At 41.1% G+C, this 11,109-nt stretch overlaps 2 non-coding genes across 2 annotated transcripts; both read left to right on the top strand.

Annotated features, from left to right (window-relative positions):
* Nucleotides 1-356: 356 nt before the first annotated feature.
* On the top strand, nucleotides 357-460 carry LOC148555784 (small nucleolar RNA R71). The gene has a single exon (XR_015886705.1). It is a non-coding gene; the product is annotated as a small nucleolar RNA R71 (small nucleolar RNA).
* An 8,767-nt stretch (nucleotides 461-9,227) lies between these two features.
* Nucleotides 9,228-9,331, top strand: LOC148555783 (small nucleolar RNA R71). The gene has a single exon (XR_015886704.1). It is a non-coding gene; the product is annotated as a small nucleolar RNA R71 (small nucleolar RNA).
* The last annotated feature ends 1,778 nt before the right edge of the window (nucleotides 9,332-11,109 follow it).

Genomic DNA, 11,109 nt, shown 5'->3' with positions numbered 1-11,109 from the left:
CTTGCTCCTGACTCCCTTTTGCTTCTTGGTTTAATCCTTCTTGTGTTGTTGATGAAGTGGAGATTGCTGCTACTTGGTTTATCTCCATCTTCTTGGTGAGGTCAGCCAGCTGCTGGGTAATGAGCTTGTTTTGGGCCAACAGAGCGTCTACATTGTTTAGCTCCATCACTCCTCTTGTGTTCCCTCTTTCGGAAGCATAGAAGTAGTCGTTTTCTACTACTGTTTCAATAACATCTATGGCTTCCTCAATGGTCTTCTTCTTGTTCAAGGACCCTCCAGATGAATGGTCTACTGCCTTCTTTGACTCATAAGAGAGCCCTTCATAGAAAATGTGCAGCTGGACCCATTCGTTGAACATGTCAGGTGGACACCTCCTTGTTAAGTCTTTGAACCTCTCCCATGCTTCATACAGAGTCTCACCATCCTGTTGCCTGAAGGTTTGGACCTCAGCTCTCAGCCTATTGATTCATTGAGGAGGGTAGAATCTTGCTAAAAATTTGTTCACCACATCCTCCCAAGTTGTCAAGCTCTCCCTTGGGAAGGATTCCAGCCACTTGGCTGCCTTGACTCTGAGTGAGAAGGGAAATAAGAGTAATCTATAGGCGTCAGGATGAACACCATTAGATTTCACTGTGTCACATATTCTCAGGAAGGTGGTCAAATGTTAGTTGGGATCTTCTTGAACACCTCCTCCAAACGAACAGTTGTTCTGAACAAGGGTGATGAGCTGTGGTTTAAGTTCAAAGTTGTTGGCATGGATTGTTGGTTTTTGGATGCTACTTCCACAATTGCCTGGGTTTGGATTAATGTAAGAGCCCAAAACTCTTCTATCCTCCCCAGCATGATTTGCTCCACCTCCTCTGCCATGGTTGTGAGTCTCTTCTTCATGATGATTTTCCATGTTTTCTTCCATGTTTGGTTCAAATTATTCCTCAAACTGTTCCTCTTCTTCTTCAGCACCAACTACTCGTTTTCCTTTTGCCTCCCTCCTTAGTCTAAGAAAGGTTCTCTCTGGTTCAGAATCAAAGGAAGTTGAAGCCCCGCTTCTTCTCCCTGTCATACAACCAACAAGTACAAGCAGAGAATATAGGTACAGATAGTATTTGTGTTAGAATTGATGTTTGTTATGGGTGATGCAATATATCAAACAGTTAGTGGGTTAGCAAACAGAATTGAAAATAACAAAGAAAAACAAAAGAGTAGAGGGAGAAGGGAAGAAGTTTAACTAAAACAAAAAGTAAATCAATCAAACAGAAAATGAAATACACAAAATAAAATGCTCAATCTAGTGATCTTCCAATCTAATCATTGTTGATGCACAATCAATCCCCGGCAACGACGCCATAAACTTGATGCGTGGAAAACTTGTCTCTCAACAAATCTCCCTTCGGCAAGTGTACCGAAGTTGTCGTCAAGTAAAAACTCACAATAGAGTGAGGTCGAATCCCACAGGGATTGATTGATCAAGCAACTTTAATTAGAAGAATGTTCTAGTTGAGCGAATCCAGAATTTGGGTTGAGAGTTGCAGAAAATAAAATGGCGGGAATGTAAATAACAGAAAAGTAAATGCTAGAATTAAAGGACTGGAAGTAAATGACTGAAAATAAATTGCAGAATTGTAAATGGGAATGGGGGATTTGCTCATAAAAGTAAATGACAGAAATTAAAGAGAATGGATAAGATTAGAGATGGGGAGTTCATTGGGCTTAGGAGATGTTGCAATTCTCCGAATCAAGTTCATTTTCATCTCTTCCTCAATCAATGCACTCATTGATCTCCTTGGCAATCGTAAGTGATTGAATTGCAATTCCTTGCAATTCAATCTCTCAAATCTTGATCAATAGCCAATTCCTTGGTCAATTGCTCATGAGAAGAGATGAAGTATGGTCACTGATTAAAACACATGCATTTCCCAAACCAAGTATTGAGAGGGTTGCAGTCACATACCCATCCAAACCCAGTTTGGTCCAGCATGAGAAAGCATTTCTATCTTGATCTCTTCATTCCTCTTCCAAGGTTCAAAAGAGATCCAAGTTTGAATAGCTTCTCTTCCAAGATAACTACTCAATTGGATGAAGATCGAAAGCTTTCAAGTAAAATCAAGAGGAAAGATAGAAGAAGAACAATGGAAATTAGTATTGATCCATCAAATTACAACAGAGCTCCCTAACCCAATGAAAGGGGTTTAGTTGTTCATAGCTCTTGAAAATGAAAATAAAGATGGAGAATACATCATGAAACTAGAAATTGCAAAGAAAGTAAATACCGAGAGTAATTCCTCAGCCTCAAAAACTATTTTACAATTCAAAGCTACTCCTATATATACTACTCTTCTCAGCTTCTAGTTCACTCTTCAAGTCTTGGGCCTTTGGATCTTGAGTTTGAAGTAGTTCCTTTCTTTATTTGGGCTTGGCTTTACTTGCAGAGAGAAAGTACGGAGTGGGCAGAGACTTAAGCTCAGGGCGTAAGGAGTGTTAATCATTTAATGAAAGTCCAAGTTCGGGAACGTTAGTGACATTTAACATTGTCACTAACGTTCCAATGCACCCCTTTGCCTCACGTTAAAACCCACGTTAACTAGGTTAACGTGGCTTTAAACGTTGCCTTGTAAACCTTCGAGAACGTTAGTGACACTCAACATTGTCACTAATGTTCCAGTGTGCCCCTTCTTGCTTCACGTTAAAGCTCACGTTAACTGGGTTAACGTGGCTTCTAACATGGCCTTTGCCATCCTTCGAGAACGTTAGTGACACTCAACATTGTCACTAACGTTCCAATGTGCCCCTGGGTCTCTCGTTAGAGTCCACGTTAACTAGGTTAACGTGGCCTCTAACGTTGCCATCTTTAGCCATCCCAACGTTAGTGACAATGTTGAGTGTCACTAACGTTGGCTCATCCTTCGTTCCTCATCGTTAGCTTCCACGTTAACCCAGTTAACGTGGAAGTTAACGTGACTCTTGGGGGTAGTGTGGTTGCTTCAACGTTAGTGACAATGTTGAGTGTCACTAACGTTGTCGACAACTCTTCATCCTCTACGTTAGTTCCCACGATAACCAAGTTAACGTGGTACTTAGCACCGTCGGCCAACGTTAGTGACAATGTTGAGTGTCACTAACGTTGGCTTCTCTCCCTCCCCCTTAACGTTAGAGGCCACGTTAACTAGGTTAACGTGGCTTCTAACGTGGCTACTTATGAGTAAGTGCCAACGTTAGTGACAATGTTGAGTGTCACTAACGTTGGCTCAACTTCTTTTCTCCACGTTAGAGTTCATGTTAACTTGGTTAACGTGACTCTCTAACGTGGGCATTGATGTCTTTTTGAGAGTGTTATTGGCAATCACTTTTCTCATTAATCTTTGCAAGTTACCTCTCCTTTTCTTGCTTCTTTTTGGTCCTGAAACGAAGCAACAAAGTGCATCAAAGCTCTAGTCCAAGTCATGCGTAATGCAACATAATATTTGTCACTAAACTTATGCAAAATCCTCATGAAATCATGTAAAATGCACAATGTATGCTTGAGTCAAGGCATAAATGAATATTTACCCAAAACTAGCTTATTTCCTAAAGAAATGCATGAAACTATCCTAAAAACAGTAAAGAAAAGGTCAGTGAAACTGGCCAAAATGCCCTGGCATCACAACACCAAACTTAAAGATTGCTTGTCCCTAAGCAAGTACTGGAACAAGAGAATTATGAAATGAATATCCAGAGGAATGAGTCATCCTTGTGGAAGTCATATTACTAATTTTATGGTGGTTTCATGCATAGCAACTTAGGTTCATTCCATTACTGGCTTTCAGACCTTTATCCTGTCCCAAAACACCCACTTTGTTCATATCCCATGAAACTTTTATTCATTGATCCTTTTATTGTTATTACAAGGGTTGTTTGTGTTATTTAAGCTAAGTGCTCTGTAAGGGGGCAACTCTTTAAGATAAGCTTTCAGCCAACACTCCCGAACCAGTTGGTTCAAGGTGCTAGGTGTTGAGACACCCCTAAGGACTTACTCCCTCAAGCCTATCCCCCATACATACACACTACAGGCATTTAGTTTCTTTATTCTCTTTTCTTGAGACCTTGGTGTCCAGCACCTCTTTGGGTTACTAAGTGTTCTGTGGTGAAGGTTACTCTTGATAGTGGACTTTCAGCTGATAATCCCGAGTTAGTTAACCCAAGTTTCCAAGTGATAAGGCACCCCTAAGAGCTTATTCATCCAAGTAGATCCCTCACACAGGAGCACCACAGACACTTGCCTCAAGCTTAAAACCATTGATGCCTAGCCTTATTGCTTACTCTTTTTCTTTTGTTTTTCACTTCCATTGTTCTTTCCCTTTTTTCTTCTTAGGATCTTGTTATTAACTTAGTCTCATGGGTGTATCCAAAGCAAAGTATTCAGGATAGATAGTTGTCCTCCTAGCCTTGTGGTTGAACCAACTTAGCTAACTTATGACTACCCCAAAGATTCATGAATGCACTTCCACAATTTGAACTCCACTCTGGTCTTTTACAACTATACTCATTCTCTTTTTATTTGATTTAAAGGGACAAGCTTACAAGTAGGTTAAGTGATGGTGCAGTAACATAAAGACCGGAAATCATGTACCTATTCAGAAGGAAAAACTTAAAAGACAGAATTAAAAAAAAAAATTTAAACATAACATGGAAGCATGTTCTATTTCATACAAGATCTTCCTTATTTAAAGCATAGAAAAGATGAACTAAGAAGAACTCCACCACCTTTCATTCATGTGGATGTCCATGCTCCCATCCTTGTTTATCCTCATTGTGTCTCTCTTGAGTACTTGTACTTCCACTTCCTTTGCCTTTTCCAAGCAGCTTTCTCCAGAAACCACTATCTTCCATCTTCTTCTTGAGTGCCTCCTTTTGCTGTTTCACTTTTCTCTCTTCTTGTTCTACAAATTCTTTTTGAACTTCATCATATGCAAGGATGGCATAGTGTAGATGATGCATATTACTGGTCATGTAGTTCAACTCGGCTTGAGTGTTTACATAGAACTCCTCCCTATGTAGTTGCCTTCCTTCATTGAGTACACTGAACTCATTGAAAGTTTTCATTTGGGCTATCTGCCGCTGGTTGAGCTCTTGCAAGTGCTTCTCTTGAAGCTCTTGTCTTTCATTCACTTGGTTGATGGCTTGAGTGAGCTAAGAGTAGTGTTCCTGCTGCTGCTCCATTTGTTGTTTTTCCATGCTTCCTGTTGGTTAAGCCGGTTCAGTATTTGCTCTTGTCCTTCCATATGTCTCTGTCCTAAATCTTCAATGGCTCTTAGAAGGTGAGTCATATTCAAGTTGGCTGGGTCATGATACTCTTCTTGTTGATGTTCTTCCTGATGGTATTCCTCTTGATGAACTTCTTCCTGGGTCCTTTGCCTTCCTATATGTGGCCTTCTTAGTTGCTGAGCCGGTATGCTATACACCATTCGCTCGAGTGTGACTGGCCTCCCTGGGTTTACCCAGTCTGGGCTGCTGTCCTCAAATACTACCTTGGCCTTGTTGCACAAGCGGAAAATGGTGCTGGGGTACCAAAGTCTGGCTCCTAAGTTAGCTTTCTCAACTGACTCTTGAATCCCTTCGGCAATGAGCTCATGCACCTTGATTTCCCCACCTTGTACTAAGCATTGTACCATAGTGGCTCGATTGATGTTAACCTCCAAATTGTTAGCAGCTGGTAGGATGGACCTCCTTACAAGCTCAAACCACCCTTTGGCTTCAGGGTGAAGGTCTCCCCTTTTTATGAATTTTGGTCTCCCATCTGAGTACCTCTCCCAGTCAGCGGCTATGACACAGATATCTGATGCTATATCTGAGAGCTCATCCTTATCGGGGCTTCTACTTATCCTTGCCTGATAACTCTCCTCATCAAAATGAGGTGATTTCAATTGAAGAGCTCTTGTGATGGCACTTGGGCTGAAGTCCACCTCCCTTCCTCTCACATAACTTTTGAAGGTTGGGCCTTGGGTCTTATCCTCTCTAACTGCATTTGCAAAGAATTCTTTGATGAGGTTTCCATTGATCTTCCCCTCTGGACTGGTGAGCAATTGCCACCCCCTTTGTTCGATTTTTCTCCAAATCTGTGGTGATTCATTGGCATTGATTTGGAAGATTAATTCTGGCAATATCCTTCTAGCATTTATCCGCTCAAATTCATGCTCATGAAAGGCAGTCTTGAATCTCTTGTCATCAAAAGGAGCACTCTCCATAGGCCCCTTCCTCTTTTGCCTCTTTGAGCTTGATGATGCCATGACTTGAATTGTTGTTTGAGGGGGTTTGAGGCTTCAGATAGATGAAGAGAGGGTTGGTTAAAGCAATTTGTGATGAAGGGTTCAGTGTGCCAATAGAAGTGTGGAGAGTGGGGATTTGAATGTGAGGAGTGAGCATGTACTACGGTTCACTTATATAAGAAAATCATGAGTGGATGAAGGGTGTGGATTGCATGAATGTTTACTAGATGAACGGATGGGGTTGTGTATGAAGGGAAGACAAGGATCATCACTTTAATGAGAGTGATTGGTTCGGTCTTCAAGGTTCTTCTTTCTCCAATGTTGCATGGCAGCGTTTCCCCATGCGTTCCCTCTTGAGACATGTGTGTAGTGCTCTTCATTAAGTGGCGAAATCTCCCCCATTTAATTGTCCAATCAATCCCTTTCATGCTTCTTTTCTTTTCCTATAAAGATTCAAAATAAGGGAATTAATATATAAGAAAATTAAAACTCTACGGCTAGAATAACTTGAAAGAAAGGATTTGATTGTTTGTTTATGAATTTCAACTAACTAACTAGCTATTGGTGGTTCCTTATATGCATTTTGGTGGCACCATGGGGTGACACCAAACTTAGTTTGAAGCACTGTGATGAAAGTTTTGTGTTCAAAGCTCCCAAGACTAGCATACAACTTGGTTTGCTTTGAACACCAAACTTGTTCCTCACTATATTCTGCATAAGAAGATTTTCACCAATTTGTTTGTTAAGTTTGGATTGAAGCCCATAAAGATTGACTTATTCATTATCATCTGAAAGCATATAAAACATGGGTTACCTCCCATGAAGCGCTTCTTTGGCGTCACTAGCTTGACGTTTTTCCTTCATCATGGTGGTTGGTAGTGCTTAAAGTCCTCCCCTCTTGCTGTGGACTTGTATCCATTGGTTGGATCAATGATTTCCACATGTTCCAGGGAAAGAACTCTGTTGATAGTGAAGACCTTGGGTAATTGAGATGGCACAGTAGGGAGATTAGGGGGAATATCTGGGAAGTAGGCTGAGACAACTCTATCCCCTGGAGAGAAGTCTTCCGTAGGGATCTTCTTGTTCCTCCATTTCCTTGGTACCTTCTTCTTTGTTTCTTTTGAGGTTGCTTTCCCCTTGGTGACCTCTTTTCTCCAAGGAGTTGTGATGCTGTCTTCACCTGCCTCTAGAGGTTTGGGTTCCTCCAATTTTTCCTTGAGTTGTGGCAGTTGCTGTTTTCCTTGTTTATCAATTGAGGGGGTTTCAGAATGAACTAGCTGTGCTTCAGTGCTTGTCTCCTCCTTCAGTGTCTCCTTATCGTTTATGCTGAGTTCCTTGTCCTCTTGATCTGTTTCTTGTGAGAAGTTGAAGACATTGAAGCTGAGTTGTTCATCATGAATTCTCAATATTAGCTCCCCTTTCTCTACATCGATAAGTGCTCTGGCTGTAGCTAGGAATGGTCTTCCTAATATGATTGGGTGAGTGTGACTTTCTTCCATGTCCAGAATGACAAAGTCTGTTGGGAGAAAGTACTTCCCAACCTTTAGCAACACATTTTCCACCACTCCTATTGCTTGCTTTTGAGTTTTGTTAGCCAGTCTGATAATGACATCTGTGGGCATTATCTCATTGATCTGCAGCCTCTTCACCAGGGATAAGGGCAGTAAGTTGATGCTGGACCCTAAATCGCATAGTGCTCTGTCGAACATATTTTCACCTATGGCACAAGGTATATGAAAACTTCCTGGGTCTCTTCTTTTTGTAGGCAACTCAGGTTGAATAAGGGCACTGCATTCCTTGTTCATCACTATAGTCTGCCCTCCCTTGAGTGAGCTTTTCCTGGGAAGAAGTTCCTTCATATATTTGATGAATGCAGGCATTTGTTGAATTGCCTTGATGAATGGTATGTTCACATGCAGAGATGCAAACAAGTGTAGGAACCTTGAGTATATTCTTTTTCCCAGAACACCTTTGAGCAGTTGAGGGAATGGTGTATACAGCTTCAGGAGTTCTTGTTGTGAGATTTCTGGTTCTTTGTGATCTCTGTCCTCCTCCTTTGTTGAGTTGTCTTCAGGTTGTTTGCACATTTTTCCTTGCTTGTCTTCAATCTCTTGATCACTTGTAGTGACCATTTTGCAATCTTTCCATCTTACTTTCTTTGCTTCTCCCTTGGGGTTTTTCTCAGTGTCACTTGGGAAGCTATCAGTAGGTTTGGGAATCTTCTCAGCTAAGTATCCCACCTGGAATTCTAGCTTCCTAATGGTTTCTCCCTGGTTCTTAATATTGGCTCGCACCTCCTCTTTGAACACCTTATTTTCTTGAATCTCATGGCTTATTCCTTCAAGTAAGGCTTCAATCTTAGAGAGCCTGTCATCAATTGATGAGTGGTTCGGAGCAGATGTGCTGTTTTGGTTTTGATAAGTATGTGGAGAAGTGTTGTTGTGGGGGTGTTGAGATGTCCTCTGGGTGAATTGTTGATGAGCTGCATTGTTGTTGGAGTTGTAACGTCTCTGGTCTTGGTTTTGATCTTGCCCACTTCCCCACCCAAAGTTCGGGTGATTTCTCCATCCAGGGTTGTAAGTCTTGGAGTATGGATCATAGTTTTTCCTTGGTGAATTCCCAATGTAGTTGGCTTGCTCCTGACTCCCTTTTGCTTCTTGGTTTAATCCTTCTTGTGTTGTTGATGAAGTGGAGATTGCTGCTACTTGGTTTATCTCCATCTTCTTGGTGAGGTCAGCCAGCTGCTGGGTAATGAGCTTGTTTTGGGCCAACAGAGCGTCTACATTGTTTAGCTCCATCACTCCTCTTGTGTTCCCTCTTTCGGAAGCATAGAAGTAGTCGTTTTCTACTACTGTTTCAATAACATCTATGGCTTCCTCAATGGTCTTCTTCTTGTTCAAGGACCCTCCAGATGAATGGTCTACTGCCTTCTTTGACTCATAAGAGAGCCCTTCATAGAAAATGTGCAGCTGGACCCATTCGTTGAACATGTCAGGTGGACACCTCCTTGTTAAGTCTTTGAACCTCTCCCATGCTTCATACAGAGTCTCACCATCCTGTTGCCTGAAGGTTTGGACCTCAGCTCTCAGCCTATTGATTCATTGAGGAGGGTAGAATCTTGCTAAAAATTTGTTCACCACATCCTCCCAAGTTGTCAAGCTCTCCCTTGGGAAGGATTCCAGCCACTTGGCTGCCTTGACTCTGAGTGAGAAGGGAAATAAGAGTAATCTATAGGCGTCAGGATGAACACCATTAGATTTCACTGTGTCACATATTCTCAGGAAGGTGGTCAAATGTTAGTTGGGATCTTCTTGAACACCTCCTCCAAACGAACAGTTGTTCTGAACAAGGGTGATGAGCTGTGGTTTAAGTTCAAAGTTGTTGGCATGGATTGTTGGTTTTTGGATGCTACTTCCACAATTGCCTGGGTTTGGATTAATGTAAGAGCCCAAAACTCTTCTATCCTCCCCAGCATGATTTGCTCCACCTCCTCTGCCATGGTTGTGAGTCTCTTCTTCATGATGATTTTCCATGTTTTCTTCCATGTTTGGTTCAAATTATTCCTCAAACTGTTCCTCTTCTTCTTCAGCACCAACTACTCGTTTTCCTTTTGCCTCCCTCCTTAGTCTAAGAAAGGTTCTCTCTGGTTCAGAATCAAAGGAAGTTGAAGCCCCGCTTCTTCTCCCTGTCATACAACCAACAAGTACAAGCAGAGAATATAGGTACAGATAGTATTTGTGTTAGAATTGATGTTTGTTATGGGTGATGCAATATATCAAACAGTTAGTGGGTTAGCAAACAGAATTGAAAATAACAAAGAAAAACAAAAGAGTAGAGGGAGAAGGGAAGAAGTTTAACTAAAACAAAAAGTAAATCAATCAAACAGAAAATGAAATACACAAAATAAAATGCTCAATCTAGTGATCTTCCAATCTAATCATTGTTGATGCACAATCAATCCCCGGCAACGACGCCATAAACTTGATGCGTGGAAAACTTGTCTCTCAACAAATCTCCCTTCGGCAAGTGTACCGAAGTTGTCGTCAAGTAAAAACTCACAATAGAGTGAGGTCGAATCCCACAGGGATTGATTGATCAAGCAACTTTAATTAGAAGAATGTTCTAGTTGAGCGAATCCAGAATTTGGGTTGAGAGTTGCAGAAAATAAAATGGCGGGAATGTAAATAACAGAAAAGTAAATGCTAGAATTAAAGGACTGGAAGTAAATGACTGAAAATAAATTGCAGAATTGTAAATGGGAATGGGGGATTTGCTCATAAAAGTAAATGACAGAAATTAAAGAGAATGGATAAGATTAGAGATGGGGAGTTCATTGGGCTTAGGAGATGTTGCAATTCTCCGAATCAAGTTCATTTTCATCTCTTCCTCAATCAATGCACTCATTGATCTCCTTGGCAATCGTAAGTGATTGAATTGCAATTCCTTGCAATTCAATCTCTCAAATCTTGATCAATAGCCAATTCCTTGGTCAATTGCTCATGAGAAGAGATGAAGTATGGTCACTGATTAAAACACATGCATTTCCCAAACCAAGTATTGAGAGGGTTGCAGTCACATACCCATCCAAACCCAGTTTGGTCCAGCATGAGAAAGCATTTCTATCTTGATCTCTTCATTCCTCTTCCAAGGTTCAAAAGAGATCCAAGTTTGAATAGCTTCTCTTCCAAGATAACTACTCAATTGGATGAAGATCGAAAGCTTTCAAGTAAAATCAAGAGGAAAGATAGAAGAAGAACAATGGAAATTAGTATTGATCCATCAAATTACAACAGAGCTCCCTAACCCAATGAAAGGGGTTTAGTTGTTCATAGCTCTTGAAAATGAAAATAAAGATGGAGAATACATCATG

The sequence above is a fragment of the Arachis ipaensis genome, chromosome B6, assembly GCF_059453495.1.
Source record: "Arachis ipaensis isolate K30076 ecotype BB chromosome B6, ASM5945349v1, whole genome shotgun sequence".
In the NCBI taxonomy this organism is placed as follows: Eukaryota; Viridiplantae; Streptophyta; class Magnoliopsida; order Fabales; family Fabaceae; genus Arachis; species Arachis ipaensis.
Note: the sequence above shows the minus strand (reverse complement) of the source record. Positions and strands in the feature narration are given on the sequence as shown.